We start from the raw sequence: 17,584 nt of genomic DNA on the forward strand, positions 1-17,584 counted from the left end.
AAGTGGGAGCACAGGTCCTGATGAGAAGGATCTCAGTCTTACTGGCATTAAGGCAGAGATAATTGGCAGCACACCAGTACTGAATAACTGCCGGACAATCAGGGATGAGAGAGGAGGAAGGGGAGGGAAGCGTGAAGGAGAGTTGAGTGTCATCAGCATAGCATTGTAAGTGGGGCGAGAAGGAGGAGATCAAGTGGGCCAAAGGGGCAAGATATATGTTAAAAAGCCACAGTGAGATGATAGATCCCTGTAGGACACTGCAGGTGGAGAGTGAAATAGGGGAAAGAAAAGGACCCAGTTGAACTTGGGAAGGTCAGTTGGAGTGGAAAGAGGACAGCTAGTCAAGTGCCAGGCCAGTGATACCAGTAGTGTCACAGAGCAGATTTATCAGGATGGCATGATTAACTGTGAAGGATCCAGGAGGATAAGAGCAGAAGGAGAGTTAGTCTAGGTTTGAGAGCAGATCATCACAGGTGGTCAGAAGAGCAGTTTCCGTGCCTCTGGCAGCTCTGAAGCCAGACTGGTGATCGTGGAGAGAGCCAACTGATTCAATGTGTTGGGTCAGTTGGGAGATGGCCAGCTTTTCCAAGAGTTTGCCCAGGAAAGGGGTAGTGGAGATTGGGCAATAGATAGCAGGGCAAGAGGTGTCCGCGGAGGGCTTTTTCAGGAGCTAATGCACAAGGGAGTGCTTAAGCTGAGAAGGGAAGGAGCCAGTGTCAAAATAATGGTTGCAAAAGTCATCCAAGGAAGGCGCAAGGGAGAAAATGCTGTCCTTGATAGTTCTGGAAGGGCAGAGGAGCACCTGTTTGGAGGAAACTTTCATAGAGAGGACTTGTCTAGAGCCCTCATACAGTGCTATGTGAAAGAAAGAAGGGAGAAGCAAAGAAGGGCAGAGGGGGCATGGGAGCAGGGGGGAAGGAAAGGGGTAGAGGAAGCAAGTGAAGACAGAATGTCCTGAGTTTTGGAGAGGAAATGGGAGGCCAGTGAGGTACAGGAGGATAAGGATGGTAAGGGTGATGAAGAGAATGCAGAAGGATCGGTGAGTTCCTTGCAGATTTTAAACAGTTCGCCAGAGTTATTAGAGGCCCCAGAGATACAGGCTTGAATGTGAGCTCTCTTTTTGGAACAAATAGAAAGTCGGTATGGCCTTTGATGCAGGCGACAGGCCAGTTTGTCAGAGGATGAGTCTGAACCCGCCATTTCCGCTCAGCCACTCTGCACTTGCGTTTCAGAGCGGTTAAGTCAGAATGGTACCAGGTGAATGCTTGGAGGTAGGCTTCATACAGATCCTTATGACAGGTGCAAGAATATCAACAATGTTACTTATAGAGATGTGCAAATTAGCAAGAGCAGAATCAATGTGGGAGTCATGGGCAGGAGTGGGCGGGGAAATTAAAGTGGAAGCAAAGGCATCAGCTGACACTCGCTTCATCGGTCAGATGATGGAGAAGGAGACAGGCAGTGAAGGCAGGGGCTTAGCCGGGAGGACAGGAGAGATCAAGATGAGAAAACAAGAGGGAATGTTCAGGCCAGGAAAGGGGTTGGTGAGAAGGGTGGAGATAGGAATGTCAGAAGAAGTGGAAGCATAAAAAGTATTCCCGGCAGAGTGCGTTGAGCCAGACGGAACAATAGTGAGGGAAAGAGTATCTCACAGATTGCGGAAGATTCCAGGGGCCACCTCTGGAGAGTCAATGTGGATATTGAAGTCACCAAGGAGGAGAGGTTTAGAGGTAGAGGCAAGAAGGGCAGAGGTGAGATTGGCTCACTCCTAGAGGCAGAGGGGGGCTGGACCAGGGGGTCTGTAGATAGTGTCAATGGTCAAAGAGAGTATAGGGGAGACGACAAGCCTGCAGACGAGGCATTCAAAGGAGGAATAGAACAGAGTAGGAATAATGGTGGCAGGGACCCACTCAAGGAAGATCAAAGCCACTCCACCTCCAGGCCGGTAAGGCCTGGCCTTGGAGAGGATCTTGTAACCCTCTGGGAGGAGAATGTCAAAGCAGTGACAGAACTTCCAGTGAACCACATCTCGTGAGGGACAGAACATCAAGATCAAAGTCTTTGAGGAGGACAGAGATATCAGAAGCATGTTTGACAGCAGAGTGAGAGTTGAGGGTCGTTTGGTGGAGGTGGTTACCACCTCTAAAGGTCACCCGAAGTGGGGTACAGGGATGTGGTACGCCAGTCGGAGATGGATAGGTTGTTGGTGTTGGCGGTTTTACCATCTGATATGTGGTTAACATGTCCAGTTTTGTATCCCTAGATGACACCCTATGATGAGGAGAACAAGCCCAGGTTCTCTAGCTTGTGAACTACCATCAGTGTGGACAATGGTGCTGTTATGAGCGGGGGGGGTGGTTAGACGTTAGTCTGAGGGCCGCTCAACAGGTTGAAGAGGAATGCGGGGGTCAGCCAAACCCAGAAGCATCATCCAAGAATTCCTGGATGGCACCCGCCACAGGAGACTGCCGGAGTGCATGTTTTGGGATTATGTATGCACGATTGAAGAGCCGTATAGCCAGGGAAGGGACTCTCTGCAGGGGGAGGGGGGCATCTCATAGGAGAGGGCGCACCAGGGAAGAGATGATTTGGTTGAAGGGTGCCCAGGGTTCAATTGTCGAAGGTTAGGGCGTCGGGCCTTATTCGGTCTCATGTGACGTGCAGGAGCTCTGTGTGGTAGGGGTGTGTAATGCCCCTGGCCGGTAGGCCTGTGGCCCTGTGGCGATATGTTTGAGCACATTGCATTGAATTGAGCAAGGGCCTCTACCGTTTGGGTCACTTGAAGGGAGATGTATTGCTTATTTATGTTAGGGTCCTAGGTTCAGCGTGGAACTGTGAAGTGTCAGGCCAGGGGCTCATAGAGCAGTCCTCATCGGTCCGTGCAAGAGGTGAGCGGGTCTGGTCAGTTTAGGGGGTCACATATTTCCATCAGGCCCATCCCGAAGCGTGGGGGGGGTGTTGGCCATGGATAGTCCCCCCACCTTCTAGTATGTAATGTTGATGTAATGATGATGTAATGATGATGCAATTGATGACGTAAACAATTACATAACCATTTGATGATGTCATTCATGTATGGCTTTGTCACATTTTGGTGATGTAAGATATGTAATACATGCAGTCTAATGCCTTCCAAAATGAACAGTGGTGTTTGTGTACCACACTGGCCCTGCCACCTGTGTCGCCCACGAAAGCGCCCTGACAACAGTGCCAGGCCAGCGGGCTGGGAGGTTCATAGGTGGGCCAACAGGGAGGGGCACCGGTAAGAGGAGGCACCTCCGTAGCGCTGGGCAGTAGGGCAAAGTCCCAGGCAGGCATCAACGTCCGGCGCCAGAAGTGTAGAGGAAAGGGGTCCCAGGAGGGTATAAAGTGAGGAGGCGCAATGCGCCCTCCCTCTCTTTGTGCTGCCCTGGACCGGTGTGCTGCTTGGGGCAGCATGTTTTGTTTTCCCACCCAGCCACCCTTTAGATCAGCAGGTTGAGGGTGTGTTGGGGTAGGTTGGAGCACATTCCAATGAATTGAGCAATGGCCTCGACCTTTTGGGTCACTGGAAGGGCGATTTATTGCTGATTTACGTATAGGGCCCCAGGTTCGGTGTGGAACGGAGAGGTGTCAGGTCAGGGGCTCATAGAGCAATCCACACCGGTGCATGCAAGGGGTGAGCGGGTCTGGTCAGTTTAGGGGGTCACATATTTCCTTCAGGCCCATCCCGCAGCATGGGGGGGGTGGTGGCCATGGATACTCCCCCACGCTCTAGTATGTAATATTGATGTATTGATGATGTAATGATGATGCAATTGATGACGTAAACAATTACGTAACCGTTTGACAATGTCATTCATGTATGGCCTTGTCGCATTTTGGTGATGTAAGATACGTAATAAATGCAGCCTAATGCCTTCCGAAATAAACAGTGGTGTTTGTGTCTCTGCATGTGTGTGCAGTAGGCTATCATATACGCACATGGAACGGCAGAGCTAAAAAAAAAAAAGGTTTGTTGGGGCCTGAGCTCTGTGAGATGCAGGGATGAGTTTTCTGATGGCCTTGTCCTGCTGGTGCGGAGGGATGGTGCCTGTGCGTGAATGCCAGCTCAGGAGGGAATGTCACTTGGGCGATGATGCGTGCATGTTCTCTGAATGTCAGTTGGGCCTGGGCTGCGTATGACTGAGGATGGACCCCTGGGTGCGCTCCCCACAATGCAAATAACTGCAGCCGGCAACTGATTGTACAATGAAGATTTGCCTTTTCTACAGGACTGGACTTGCATGATCTGTGCCTGCTGTGGCATTGCTCCTCCTTTCATCACAGCGGATCTAACACTTAATCAGTTCACTTCAATTAGCCATGACAGGATGCAGGGGATTGTTGTTCTGTGGTGTGAAGTCCCAAGAAGGACCAGTACATCTAAACAACCAAAGTTCACAGCCCAAGAAGGAACTCGCGACATGAGCCGAGCTGACCAATAAAGTATTTTTTTATTGCAAACCAGTTGTATTATGTTTTAAAAACATGCTCAAATTAGCCCAGAGTTGATGTTGCATACAATGCACAAAATATATTCAGCAGAAAAAAACACATATAAATCAGCAAATCAAGAAAAGGGGGTGCTGTCTAAACAAAAGAAATCTTAATACATTCAGCTTACCTCCGCCACATATGGATAACATGTTTAACATTTTTTGAAAAGATAATGAAACTGGTTTGTAATCAAATACTTTGTTGGTCAGCTCGGCTATAGTCTAGATCTGCGAGTTCCTGCTTGTGGTGTGAACTTTGGTTGTTTGGAAGTGTCGCCTCCAGCTCATGTAAATATAGGCCAACCCGGTCATCTATGCGTCCAGAGACTATTGTCACCCACAGACTATATCAACTTCCTGTCCTGTAGCTATGCACCCCAAAACATCCCTAAAGGACCTTTCAACCTCCCGCATTTTCCTCTCTGTTGAGCGATCAGAAAGGACACCCAAATAGGAAAAGCACTGTAAGATACTTGAATAGCAAACCCACGTGTAGAATTTCGCCTACATAATTGGATTTTTGATTTATAGCGATAAGTGTGTAAAAGACCTTGCACATCGATTTGCCATAGGAGGTGTGTACCGGACAATTAGACAATACACTATTTGACTTGTGCACCAGGCTGTGGGCATTTGAATGTCTAAACATTTGAAATGCAAAAGTATCCAAGTGTTTGTGGTGGCACTGCAGGAGAAAGCGCGCTGGAAGCATCACTCGTCGCTGCTGGGATGTCCCCTAAAACACGCTTTAGGTAATTTTCTCGAATCTGTGAGACCAGCGGGTAGAAACAATGTGAGGAATGTCCGATTTTACAGTCACAGCTGGAGAAGGATTGCTAAATGATTTGGTGCTCTCTGAGATTCAACACAAAATAGGTGCTTTCTTTCATGCAGTGGTGGGTCGGGGGCAGCACAGAGCATGGGCAGTCTGTGCGGTTGCCCAGGGTCAAGCGCTTTGAAGCACATTGTGTATAGGCGCTATACAAATAAACTATCGATCAGCCACGAGAGGGAGCTCTGCAGACAGCACCTGCCACCTGTACCCTCACCTTGAGAAGGGATTCTGAAGGGACTTCTTCGGTACACCCCTCTTTTGCCGACCTACACTTTCACAGAGAAAATGTTTACCAATATTTAGAACACAGAAAACGGGGAGTGACAAGTTGGGATGCGCTCAATTTCTCCAAAATATGGGTAATCCAATGCAGCAGCCACTGCACGGGAGGTCACCCCAGGTTCCTCCAACAGTTAATAGCATGAAGTAGTGGTTCATAAATGAACGGATTTACGTAAATGTTGAATTATTGCCTACGACCCACTGTCTATTTTGGGTGTCTATAACCAGACTTTGTGATTTTCTAATCTTCACTTTTGTTACTTTTGATTTCACCCTTTTTTATTGTAATGTATGGATTTTATTTATGTATTTGTTATTTCAAAATTGTACACGCATGATCACTTATAACAGCCTTGAGGACGACCTTATTGGTTGAAACACGTGTCGGCTGTGACCACAATAAATCACTTTCCACATTATTGGATTTCTTGCTTATTCAAGGACACGTGAGCTCTCATTTTACTATTAAGGATCTGACCATTTGAATACTGAGTGCTCTGCGCACTATAACTGCACAAACTCTACTTCATGCTATTAACTGTTTACCAATATTTGTTCCACCTTTTTTGCTGCAAAATGCAGATAGTAAGCTGGGCTAAGGTATCTTATCTTTCGACCATGTATATTGGGCTCAGGTGTCTCTGCGCTTTATACAGTCAGCTCCTAAGACTGTATTTTTATGTTTTATTAATATATCCTCTTGATACGAACTACAGGTGGTGCCCACCTCTTCCACATTTAAACGGTCTTCACGTAAGAAGCCTTAAACCACAAGAGCTTCCTGTGGCCCTGGAGAAATCCTAGTGACCAATCTCACTGCAATTTGTAATAAAGTAACTGTGCCCTTGGCAAAAGTAATTCCTAGTAATAACATAGGCAAAGCATTCTTTAATAAAGGCAAGCCACGCCCAAGTGATTCACAAGAGGGCAGAATGATTCCTCCATGCATCCTTCTTCAGGGAAACATCTGACATTAATAATCATTACAGGCCCTGATAGAAATATACAGAGAGGCCGGTTTAGCATGGCCATGTTCTTGAATGAAAATTAGCCCACACCTGTGCATGGATGTGCTAGAGCGAGAACCCGGGTGTGCAGCTAAAAGCAGTTGATGCCCGGATCTGCATGTTTTGCAAGCGGAAGTGAAACCTGTGAGAACAGAAACATATAAAGATCATAGAGAAATGGCGCTATTACCCGAAGGTTGGTAAGTCCATAGGTCCATAAGTAGATGTGGTCCTATCAGCAATAGAGAGGACATACCTTCAGTATGGAACAGAATACCCGTGGGTGAAGCATTCTTCTTCACCAATGAGAGGGCAAAGACTGCAAAAAAAACAGGTATGAGGCGTGTTAAAAATCCACTGGCTGAAAAACAGTGTTATTAATACCGGCATTTTTCCAATACAATCTGACACAATTCTCTGCTCGATACCAAATATGTTTCGAAATAGTTCTGACCACTTGAAGGCATGCTCGATTTTTATCTCTGTTGCTCTTTTCTTTTTTGTTAGTTTTCTCTAATTTCCTCTGATTCTCCTTGCCATTTTGCAGGTTTGCCAGAGGTTTACAAGTAGGTGGAAAACCCTTGCATTTGCTGCAGTGCCATCAGATAAGTATTATTCAAAATCAGTGTTGCTTAGCTAACAAAATCAATTGCAAACCTATTCATTTTGAACAGAATAATGGAACTGGGACATCTCTGATTTAAGCAATAATGCTGCAGCTTGAGGGAAATGTAGTATTTGCCTTGTCTCAGGTTAATTAACTTCGACCATTACGGAGAGCCAAGGGATGTTACTTACTGGTAATAGCCTGAGGTGGGGGGCAAATTTCTATTACGGCTTAGCCATATTTGTCAAAGATGGATTAATTGAATTAATCTTTAACACTGACTTCCTGAAACAGGTGAGTTACTTTGTTAAAGCGTACAACCAGAATGGCCAGGCCCTCAAGCTGAATCAGGCCACAGATTCACAGCATGGACCGAGCAGAACTATATCTTTCCTTACCGGCAGTGCTGGAAATGGGAAAGGTTGACTGGGGCATCTCAGGCAGCGTGAGCGACTGCGGCATGACAAAGAGTCAGCGGTACAGTCGGTTGCAACTCGAAGGGCTCGATTGCCTCAAAATGTCCATTAGGATAGATGCTGGCTGATACCTGTCGGTGCACTCCTTCTAGCTTCTTTGCTGGGGTTGTGTCATCCTTTAAGCGGACAGCCCAAAGCTGAGGAGAGTGTTTCAGGCAACAGCCTTATCCTTGGTTTGGTTCAGAGACTCTCTGGCACTTCCCACTTAAGAAGCTTGCTTGCAGAGCCTAACAGGGCACGCTCTGTGCTGGCTGGGTACCGGTTCTGGAGCTGCTTGAGGGTCCTCTGGATTCAGTATGTCCCTCTGTTCCCTGGGAGATGTTTAGGGGCAGGATCTTGCTTCCCTCTTGGAGTTCTTGGCCTTCCTTCACTGGTGGAAGATATAAGGCAGACCGTACCTTCAGCCAGGGTCCCAGTGAGTTCTTCTTGCTACTCCTTGCAAAGTCTTCAGATCATCTGCCAAAGAGGAGCTCAACCCTCTTTTAAAGCCAAATGGACCCCAGTGATTGATGTAGGCGAAGCCTACCTTAATGAACCAATCCTGGGTCCCCACCAACAATCTTCTGTTATGCATAAGGTCATACCAGAGTTCTTTGCAACAGGAAAAGTAAAGTGCATGCAAACATGTACTACTAAGTCCCACCCATCTTCCTGTCTATTGTGGATCAAAGGGTCTCTATGGTTAATTGAGCTCTCTGTGGTTCCTGATTTAAGGCAGATCTCCCTTTAAGTTGTGGTGAGAACAGACTTTCTGTCTCCAACAAATCACATACTCTTACCCTCTGAAAGTGGTCCCCCTGCTGGGGTTGCCTACTGTAAAAACATGTACCAGATATAAAACTTCACTGCCCTTGATACTGAGGGGCAGGAGCTGGCTTCAAGTTGACACAGTGCATATCAAAGGTTGCTGGGGGTTTTCCTGTCTTTTATTAGCTTCTATAGCTAGGCCCTATGTGGGCCTGTTTGAAGTATACTCTCTTAATCTGCTAATTATGTTTAATTGCTACAACCATTCTGAAGGGCTAACAAAGGATAGGGCAGATCCATGGAGCCTTTGTTATTTAATTAGGCTGGCCATGGCAGGGGGAAGGTTTTGCCCTCCCCTTTTGAGATGCCTTGATGTACATGTGTCACATTCCAACTAAATGTGACAGGGAGGACTGAGCCTGCAGGCTGTGTCTGCCTAGAGTATATGTGTATGTTGTGTAGTGAGCATAGGAATATGTGTACAGATTAACCCCACACATTTTCCAGAGGTTGACCTACCCTCATTCAATTTCATATCAAATTTCAAAAAGAGCCCAGGTGAGCGCACACTCACCGTGCGAATGGTCGAATTCCTCACAGCAGAACATATATACAAGTCTGGACCGCTACAACAAGTATGTGAGGCTTTGGCCATTTCTGTGTCAGTAGACTCTACATTTGCAAATATAGAACTGTTGGCTTTCTTATAATGGCGGCAATGACGGATTGGATGCATTGTAACAGTTTTTGTATAGGAGGCTCCCAATGAATCATGGCGTCATTTCTTAACCACGATGACAGTGGCAGACATAATAGTTTGTAATTTTAACATCGATCACAACAGAAATAAACAACATGTAATGCAGCACAAAGGTGGAAAACACATTGCTGTTCTCAGCGACATAGAAACAAAACAAGCTCATGAAAGCAACATTCAACAACTCTCTACACAACTTAAACCGTTCCACTTGCTTCTAAAAAATGTCTGCCACTACGCCAAACTGCTCATCATGATACACTTGTTCTGCAATCACGGAGCAGCTGATAAACACCAGGGACCCTACCATAGATGTCCACCCACAACCCCTGAAAATGGAAATGCTCATCGTAGGCACCCACCTCGCCCCAAGAACCTCGACCCTGCTTTTGCTTCCTTCAACATCGACGGCATGAACATCCTGGTATCTAAGCATGTCATAACCCTTGCTGTCTACATTGATGCCGATCTCAACATGACCAGACACGTCAACGATCTGGCATCCTCCACAGCCTACACCTCTAAACTCATCACCATCAGCAGACGGTAAGCTGGACTACGGCAACGTGCAATTCACCGGTGCCTCCTCCAAGAATCCAGCCAAGCTCCAGCTCTTTAAAAAAAAAACCCTCAGAGCAGCCATGGGCCTCAAACGGTCTTACCACATTTCCTCAACTAGTCGTGTTGCCCACTGGCTCCCCATCAAAGCACGGATCGAGTTTGAAAATCAGACCATTGGCACCAATGTGTTTACAAAGAGGCACCCCTCTACCTCAACTCACACATCACTACCAAATCCCACATGTGCTCCCTTCGATCCTCCTCTAACCTGGCACTGCTGACTCCCAGATACAAATGCAAACGAGTCTGCGGTGCCAGTTTCTGTGTCACAGCACGCACCCTGTGGAATACTCTCTAGCCCCACATCCGCAGCGAACCGCCCTATTTCATCGTCAGAAAACTTGTGAAGACCTGACTGTTTGACCAATATGACTAACCTATCATCTCTATCTCTCATTGATGACTTTCCTTACACCTGCCGTTCAATCTCTGTACAAACGCTGTGATACGCAAATGTATACAATAAATAAATAAATAGGCAGTTACAAGGGTTCTGGCACCGAGACAAAGCTCTCTCAAGCAAGACCTAAAACAGCACTTGTGAGAGCTCTATTTGTGCAAGAGTTTGTCTGATAGGTGCATGCCGTTTTGGTAGTTGTGGTACAATGGTCTCCATGTCCAAGCCTTGCTTCTAATACTGCCATTCATGCTGGGGCAGTCACCCTGCCAGACTCCACCACCTGGAGAAAATTGTCTCCTTCACGTTAACAACCTCACTTAATTTTCTCCCAGGGCACTTCTTTAATCAGGTCGGCTGAAAAAGTTCAGGGCTGGGGCGGAGAAGTAAGGAGGCCATACAGGAAAGAACAGAGCACTGCATGGACACACTAAGCATGTGCTGATCCTGCGTCACATAACTAGAAATGTTTTGTAGCAGGCTTCATGTCCCACTTGCACAGCTCGAGCATTCCTGACATGTCAGGAATAGAAAAGAGTCTGTGGACCTAAGGACCAGGAGCTATTATTTGGAGAGTAACCTTTTTAATTGCACCTTCCACTTCCAGTGGAAAGTACAATGTTTTAAAGACCGATTTCCCCGACCAGTCGCCTGCCTTCATAATATCCTCCAATCTGGTGCCTGCTTAGAACGCCTGAGATGCCATTGCTCCTCTGGCAGAATGTGCCCTGAATCCCTGGTTGCCTATGCCCGCTTGTTCCAAGCTCCATCTGACCCATCTCGCTAGGTTAGGGGTGTGTTGGTCTTCCACTAATCTCATGGGCAGAGATGGGCTTCTCCAGATCTCCTCATACTCAGTGCCTACAATGGATTACTGGGGATCGTGCCATGTGCAAGCATTGGGACGCTCGATTGCCCATCACTCTGACTGCACTCTAAGTCTTGTCAGCATCAACGGATTTCATTATGTTATATGCAATACCGGTTTTGAAAGCACCAGTAAATTTAGGGGTACTGAGGTGGGCTGTATGCAGGGGCCCTGAAAGGCATGGGTTTCCTAAGGCCTCGTTCTCTGGAGGAGGTGGAGGTGGAGGGCTCAAGTAGTCTCTGCCTCTCTACTCACCTCTATAAGCATGAGTAGGAACATGCTCTGTCCCTACAACACTCCCTGTACATCTAGCAGTGGGCCATGCAAACGGCTTGCCACGGCTCTGCGCCTTTGAAAGGGTAGCTCTGTGTCAGTTGTGAATGGCAGCAAATCTCCTCAAATTAGCTATCAAGTTTGGGTGTGAAGAGCTGACGGGGGGCTTTTACATCTCAAAAGCCCCCATACAGCTCCACCAGCTTACGACTAAAACCTTCTTTCAAGGCACTGACGTGGTGCAAAAATGACCCTTTGCCCCCTTTTAAAAAACTCATTTATTTCAGTGATGTCTGTTTGAGATGCAGCAAAAAGGTTTTTTTTTTCTTGAAAGTAATTTCAAGAACCAAGAGAATAATTAGGCGTACATGTGTTTGCATTCTGTTACTTGTATACTTTCAAAGCTACAATTGTACTTAATTTGCTTAACATATTTATGCACACATGTATTCATTTGTTTGTTTGTTTTAACATGTATTTTGTATCAAGAAGTAGGTATGTGGCCAGTCAGGAGCCTAAGGGCCTGATTCATGGAATTTTTGCACGGTTCAAATTGACTTTGCACTGCGGAAAAGTGGTCCTTGTTGCAGTACAAAATGACTTTGCACGGACTTGCACTGCAAAAATACACTTTGCACAATTCCATGAATCAGGGTTTGTGTCGGCAGTGCAAAGTCACTTTTCAGCAGTGCAAAGTCACTTTGAACCGTGCAAAAATTCCACGCATCGGGCCCTAAATTGCACACTGGGCTCAAATCCCAGCTTCTCCGTTCAACTAAAGTCTGTGACCTTGGGAAAATCACGTTGTCTTACTTTACCTTATCTGCCAATTCATTTGATAGTATTGACTTTTTGAAAACGCCCTAATCATAGTTTATCTGACTATAAGTGTTGTTTCAACTATAATAATAGCAGTGACCATTCAGGGGCATATCACAAATGTATGTGTCTCCTGTCGTTCAATTCTTGCAATGGAACTCCCAGCGATTGACAAGAGTAGGAAAGACTGACTGATGTTCCTCCTTGTGATGTCATCTTCCTGGAGTGTCCATGCATCTGCATGTTAGGGGGCCCCTCCAGTCTTCTGCCGCACAAGGCCTGCACTTCCTAGAACTGGCCCTGGGTGCATGTTGTCTTCTCTTCACATGATTAGACCTTTTCTTTTCGTAACACTTATGCATTTATATTTTTAAATAGTGCACATGTTCATAATGTTTTATCTAAATTCTGGAACAGTGAGTTGCTGTTTGACTTTCCTTTTGCTAGAGTATTCGTTGAATCGTTTGGCCTCCAACTAGATGAAGAACAGGTAACACTGTGATTCCTCTTTCCCCTAGCATTGCATGCGTCCTGTTTATTGAGCACTCATTCCCCTAGCATTGTATGCGTCCTGTTTATTGAGCACTCATTCCCCTAGCATTGTATGCGTCCTGTTTATTGAGCACTCATTCCCCTAGCATTGCATGCGTCCTGTTTATTGAGCCTAAGGCATGGCTGTGGGCTTCTAAACATGTTTTATATGAACGGAAGTGGTGCAGATTTTGTAATACATAATTGCACTTGTTCTGTTCATTAAACTTTTGTTTGATGAACCAGGACACCTGCTCTGCTGGGCTGAATTATGAAACAATGCTTTAAAGGTCTTTACTGTAAAATACCGGAGACCAGTCTCTAAGGGGGTAATTCATAGAATTCAGCGCACAAGTGGTGCACGAGGCTTGCGCACAGTGTGCGCGTGCGAATCCCTGCGCCAGCCGCGTGCGCTAAAATCCATTTCCACGCACAGCGTATTCATGGATTCCAGCCACCAAAACCAGCCGTGGCGCACAGTGGCGCAGCGACCCTGCAGCAGCGACAGTTATGCCCCCAAGAACGCCTCTCGCGCAGGGAAAAGCCATCAATATACCCAATCCAGCGCAAAGGGCTGCGCTAACCCTGTACCAGCACAGCAAGCGGGCTACGTGTATCACTGGGGTGCGCGGGAAGTAACTCACGCGATTGGCCCCTTGCGAGCAGGGTACACGTATTTCAGGGGTGCGCTGGAAGTTCCACACGCGATTTCATCATGGTACGTGTATTTCAGGGGTGCGCGGGAATTTCCACACGCGCTTGGGCCCGTGCGAGCAGGGTACGCGTATCTCAGGGGTGCGCGGGAAGTTCCACACGCGATTCCATCAGGGTACGTGTATTTCGGGGTGCGCGTGAAGTTCCACACGCGATATCAGCAGGGTACGTGTATTTCAGGGTGCAGGGGAAGTTACACATGCGATTTCCGCAGGGTACGTGTATTTCAGGGGTGCGCGTGAAGTTCCACACGCGATATCAGCAGGGTACGTGTATTTCAGGGTGCAGGGGAAGTTACACATGCGATTCCAGCAGGGTACGTGTATTTCAGGGGTGCGCGGGAATTTCCACACGCGATTGGGCCCGTGCGAGCAGGGTACACGTATCTCAGGGGTGCGCGGGAAGTTCCACACGCGATTCCATCAGGGTACGTGTATTTCGGGGTGCGCGTGAAGTTCCACACGCGATATCAGCAGGGTACGTGTATTTCAGGGTGCAGGGGAAGTTACACACGCGATTTCCGCAGGGTACGTGTATTTCAGGGGTGCGCGTGAAGTTCCACACGCGATATCAGCAGGGTACGTGTATTTCAGGGTGCAGGGGAAGTTACACACGCGATTCCAGCAGGGTACATGTATTTCAGGGGTGCGCGGGAATTTCCACACGCGATTGGGCCCGTGCGAGCAGGGTACGCGTATCTCAGGGGTGCGCGGGAAGTTCCACACGCGATTCCATCAGGGTACGTGTATTTCGGGTTGCGCGTGAAGTTCCACACGCGATATCAGCAGGGTACGTGTATTTCAGGGTGCAGGGGAAGTTACACACGCGATTTCCGCAGGGTACGTGTATTTCAGGAGTGCGCGTGAAGTTCCACACGCGATATCAGCAGGGTACGTGTATTTCAGGGTGCAGGGGAAGTTACACATGCGATTCCAGCAGGGTACATGTATTTCAGGGGTGCGCGTGAATTTCCACACGCAATTCCATCAGGGTACGTGTATTTCGGGGTGCGGGGGAAGTTCGACACGTGATTCCATCAGGGTACATGTATTACAGGGGTGCGCGGGGAGCACCACACGTGAATTGCACGTGTGGGCCCTCCCAGGTGTTCCCTCTACACCCTCCACGGCCCCTGCAGGTGGCTCACACCACAGGGGCCTACCCTGCACATGTCCTGCAGGCACCCCATCCACCATGGCCATGCCCCCCAGCCAACCCACATGTCAACTTGCACTACTGCCCACCAACGCATGTCCCCCTGCACCCCCAGCCACCAGGGGCACCCTCCACAGGCCCCCTACCATGTCTCTCACCACCCCCCAGCAGTGCAGGGGCACCCTCCACCAGGCCCCCACCCATGTCTCCCACCACCCCCACCCCCCAGCCACCAGGGGCAGCCTCCACCAGGCCCCCACCCATGTCTCCCACCACCCCCACCGCCCAGCAGTGCAGGGGCACCCACCACCAGGCCCCCACCCATGTCTCCCACCACCCCCACCCCCAGCCACCAGGGGCAGCCTCGACCAGGCCCCCACCCATGTCTCCCACCCCCCCACCCCCCAGCAGTGCAGGGGCACCCACCACCAGGCCCCCACCCATGTCTCCCACCCCCCCACCCCCCAGCAGTGCAGGGGCACCCACCACCAGGCCCCCACCCATGTCTCCCACCACCCCCACCCCCCAGCAGTGCAGGGGCACCCACCACCAGGCCCCCACCCATGTCTCCCAGCACCCCCACCCCCCAGCAGTGCAGGGGCACCCACCACCAGGCCCCCACCCATGTCTCCCACCACCCCCACCCCCAGCCACCAGGGGCAGCCTCCACCAGGCCCCCACCCATGTCTCCCACCCCCCCACCCCCCAGCAGTGCAGGGGCACCCACCACCAGGCCCCCACCCATGTCTCCCACCACCCCCACCCCCCAGCCACCAGGGGCAGCCTCCACCAGGCCCCCACCCATGTCTCCCAGCACCCCCACCCCCCAGCACTGTGGGGCACCTGCCAGCAGGCCCCCACCCATGTCCAACTCATGTTCCCCACCCCCCACCCCCCAGCACTGTGGGGCACCTGCCAGCAGGCCCCCACCCATGTCCAACTCATGTTCCCCACCCCCCCACCCCCCAGCACTGTGGGGCACCTGCCAGCAGGCCCCCACCCATGTCTCCCAGCACCCCCACCCCCCAGCACTGTGGGGCACCTGCCAGCAGGCCCCCACCCATGTCCAACTCATGTTCCCCACCCCCCCCACCCCCCAGCACTGTGGGGCACCTGCCACCAGCCCCCCACCCATGTCTCCCACCACCCCCACCCCCCCAGTCACCAGGGGCAGCCTCCACCAGGCCCCCACTCATGTCCCCCTGCACCCAGGTCCTCACAATCCCCAATCATGTGCGTTATGGTCAGCCTCCACAGCCAAAAGGCCCTACCAAGTAACCCATTCACCCACATGGAAATGGAAATTACATGTTACACCCCCAATGTTCATAAAGCAAATGAACCCATGTTCGTCACACACAATGGTTGCAAATGAATGGGAAAACACCCAACATGACATGCATGAAACCAATGAGATGATACCACACAGTGAAGTATGAAAACAAAATTGTATTAAAAAAAATTGAATGCAAATGAAATGAAACAAACTACAATGGCAATGAAAAAAAGATAAGCTGCATGTCCGTCCAAAAAAATCAAAACTACAAATCCAAATCCCAAAAAAAGTTGTTCAAAGTCACATTAAAAATAAAATCAATCCGAGAGATAAAAATAAATGCAAAGACCATTGCTCCATGGAGAATAAATCAAAAATAAAAAAATAAAACAATCCAATGAAGAACTATGTACAAAACATCCAAGGGTACATGAGCCCAACTGAACAAAGGAAACCTACAAAAAACCCTAACTAAAATGCAACTATATACAAAAAGTGGAGCTGTGTCCGTCGACTCCAAATCATAAGAAGAAACAAATGAAACCTAAAACTAAAGAACTATATACAAAGGCGGCGGGCAAGTCCAGCCACTCACTCCGTGGTGTTCCGGGCCAGGGCATCATCAAACTCCTCGTCTATGTCCCGGAGGCGGTCCTGTTCCATGGCCCGAGGGTCCGCAGGGACGACGCCATCTGCTCCTCCAACCCCCTGCGGATTGCCTCAAGGCACTCGGCCCGCCTCAGGGCCTTCCGCATGGAGTTCTCCGCCCTGACCATTGTGAGCCGCGCCTCTTCCGCCCGCCACCGCTCCGCACCTATATGCTGGCCCAACCGCTGCCACACGGAAGACACTTCCCGTCCTGGGTCCTCCTGCCCTCCGGCCGATGCCTGCCCCTCCGATGTTGATGGCCCCGAGCCATGATGCCTCCCACGTTGACTCCGCTGCTGCCTCCGACGCCACTGCCTCTGCCAGCACGACGGCATCCAGGCTGATGGAATCCACTGACGCCATCGTGCACGTGCCCTGCCTGATGATGCCGGCACATCCTCCATCTGCTGGGGTACAGTTGCTGTGGTGTCCACCCCTGCTGGACCTCTGACTCCCGACTGTGGCAGGGATGGGATCCCCACCGAGCTGGCTGCATTGGTCAGGGCAGGTCCACAGGGGGCCCTGGTGGCATCTGGGCCGGAAGACGGCAAGGAGAACGACTGGCGTATAGTCTCCACAGAGGAGGAGAGGGCCGCCAGATTGGCCGACACATGCAGGAAACCCCCGAACATGGACGATCCCAATTGGGCCACGTCGGCACGGTGCTCTTCGTGATGACGTGCGTGCTCCTCCTGGGAAGCACGCACGGCATCACGAATCACAGCCGTGCGCATCGCGACCCCAATCAGGACCTTCTCCATACGGCCAGGGGTCCCCTCGTCCGCAGGTGGAGGGGAGTCAGATGACATGGACATCCCCTCTACCTGCGGAGGGGTCTGGGACGGGGCATCCCTGCTGGTGCATGGTGGTGCACCCACAGGGTCAGGGACAGCGACATGCACAGGCCCCTCCACGGTGACCTGTGCTGCCTCCTGCCCCTGCCCCTGGACTGCACCACTTGCACCAGCAGGGATGCCCCCACCAGGCCCCATGTGCGCCTCAGTGGCGGCCTCCTCCTCCTCTGTGGAAACCACCAACCTGGATGGCTCCTCAC

At 49.9% G+C, this 17,584-nt stretch overlaps 1 long non-coding RNA gene across 3 annotated transcripts in view; it reads left to right on the forward strand.

Moving 5' to 3' along the window:
* LOC138481433 (uncharacterized) overlaps positions 1 to 17,584 on the forward strand; it is a 94,246-nt gene that overhangs the window by 43,657 nt on the left and 33,005 nt on the right. The window contains exon 2 of one of the 3 annotated variants that reach the window (XR_011274245.1): positions 7,189 to 12,696. The exons of the other annotated variants lie outside the window; for them this stretch is intronic. This is a non-coding gene — a long non-coding RNA (uncharacterized lncRNA). The remainder of the gene's footprint in view (positions 1 to 7,188; positions 12,697 to 17,584) is intronic. 3 annotated transcript variants of the gene reach the window in all.

The sequence above is a fragment of the Ambystoma mexicanum genome, chromosome 5p (genome assembly GCF_040938575.1).
Source record: "Ambystoma mexicanum isolate Mex_15411 chromosome 5p, UKY_AmexF1_1, whole genome shotgun sequence".
Lineage (NCBI taxonomy): Eukaryota > Metazoa > Chordata > Amphibia > Caudata > Ambystomatidae > Ambystoma > Ambystoma mexicanum.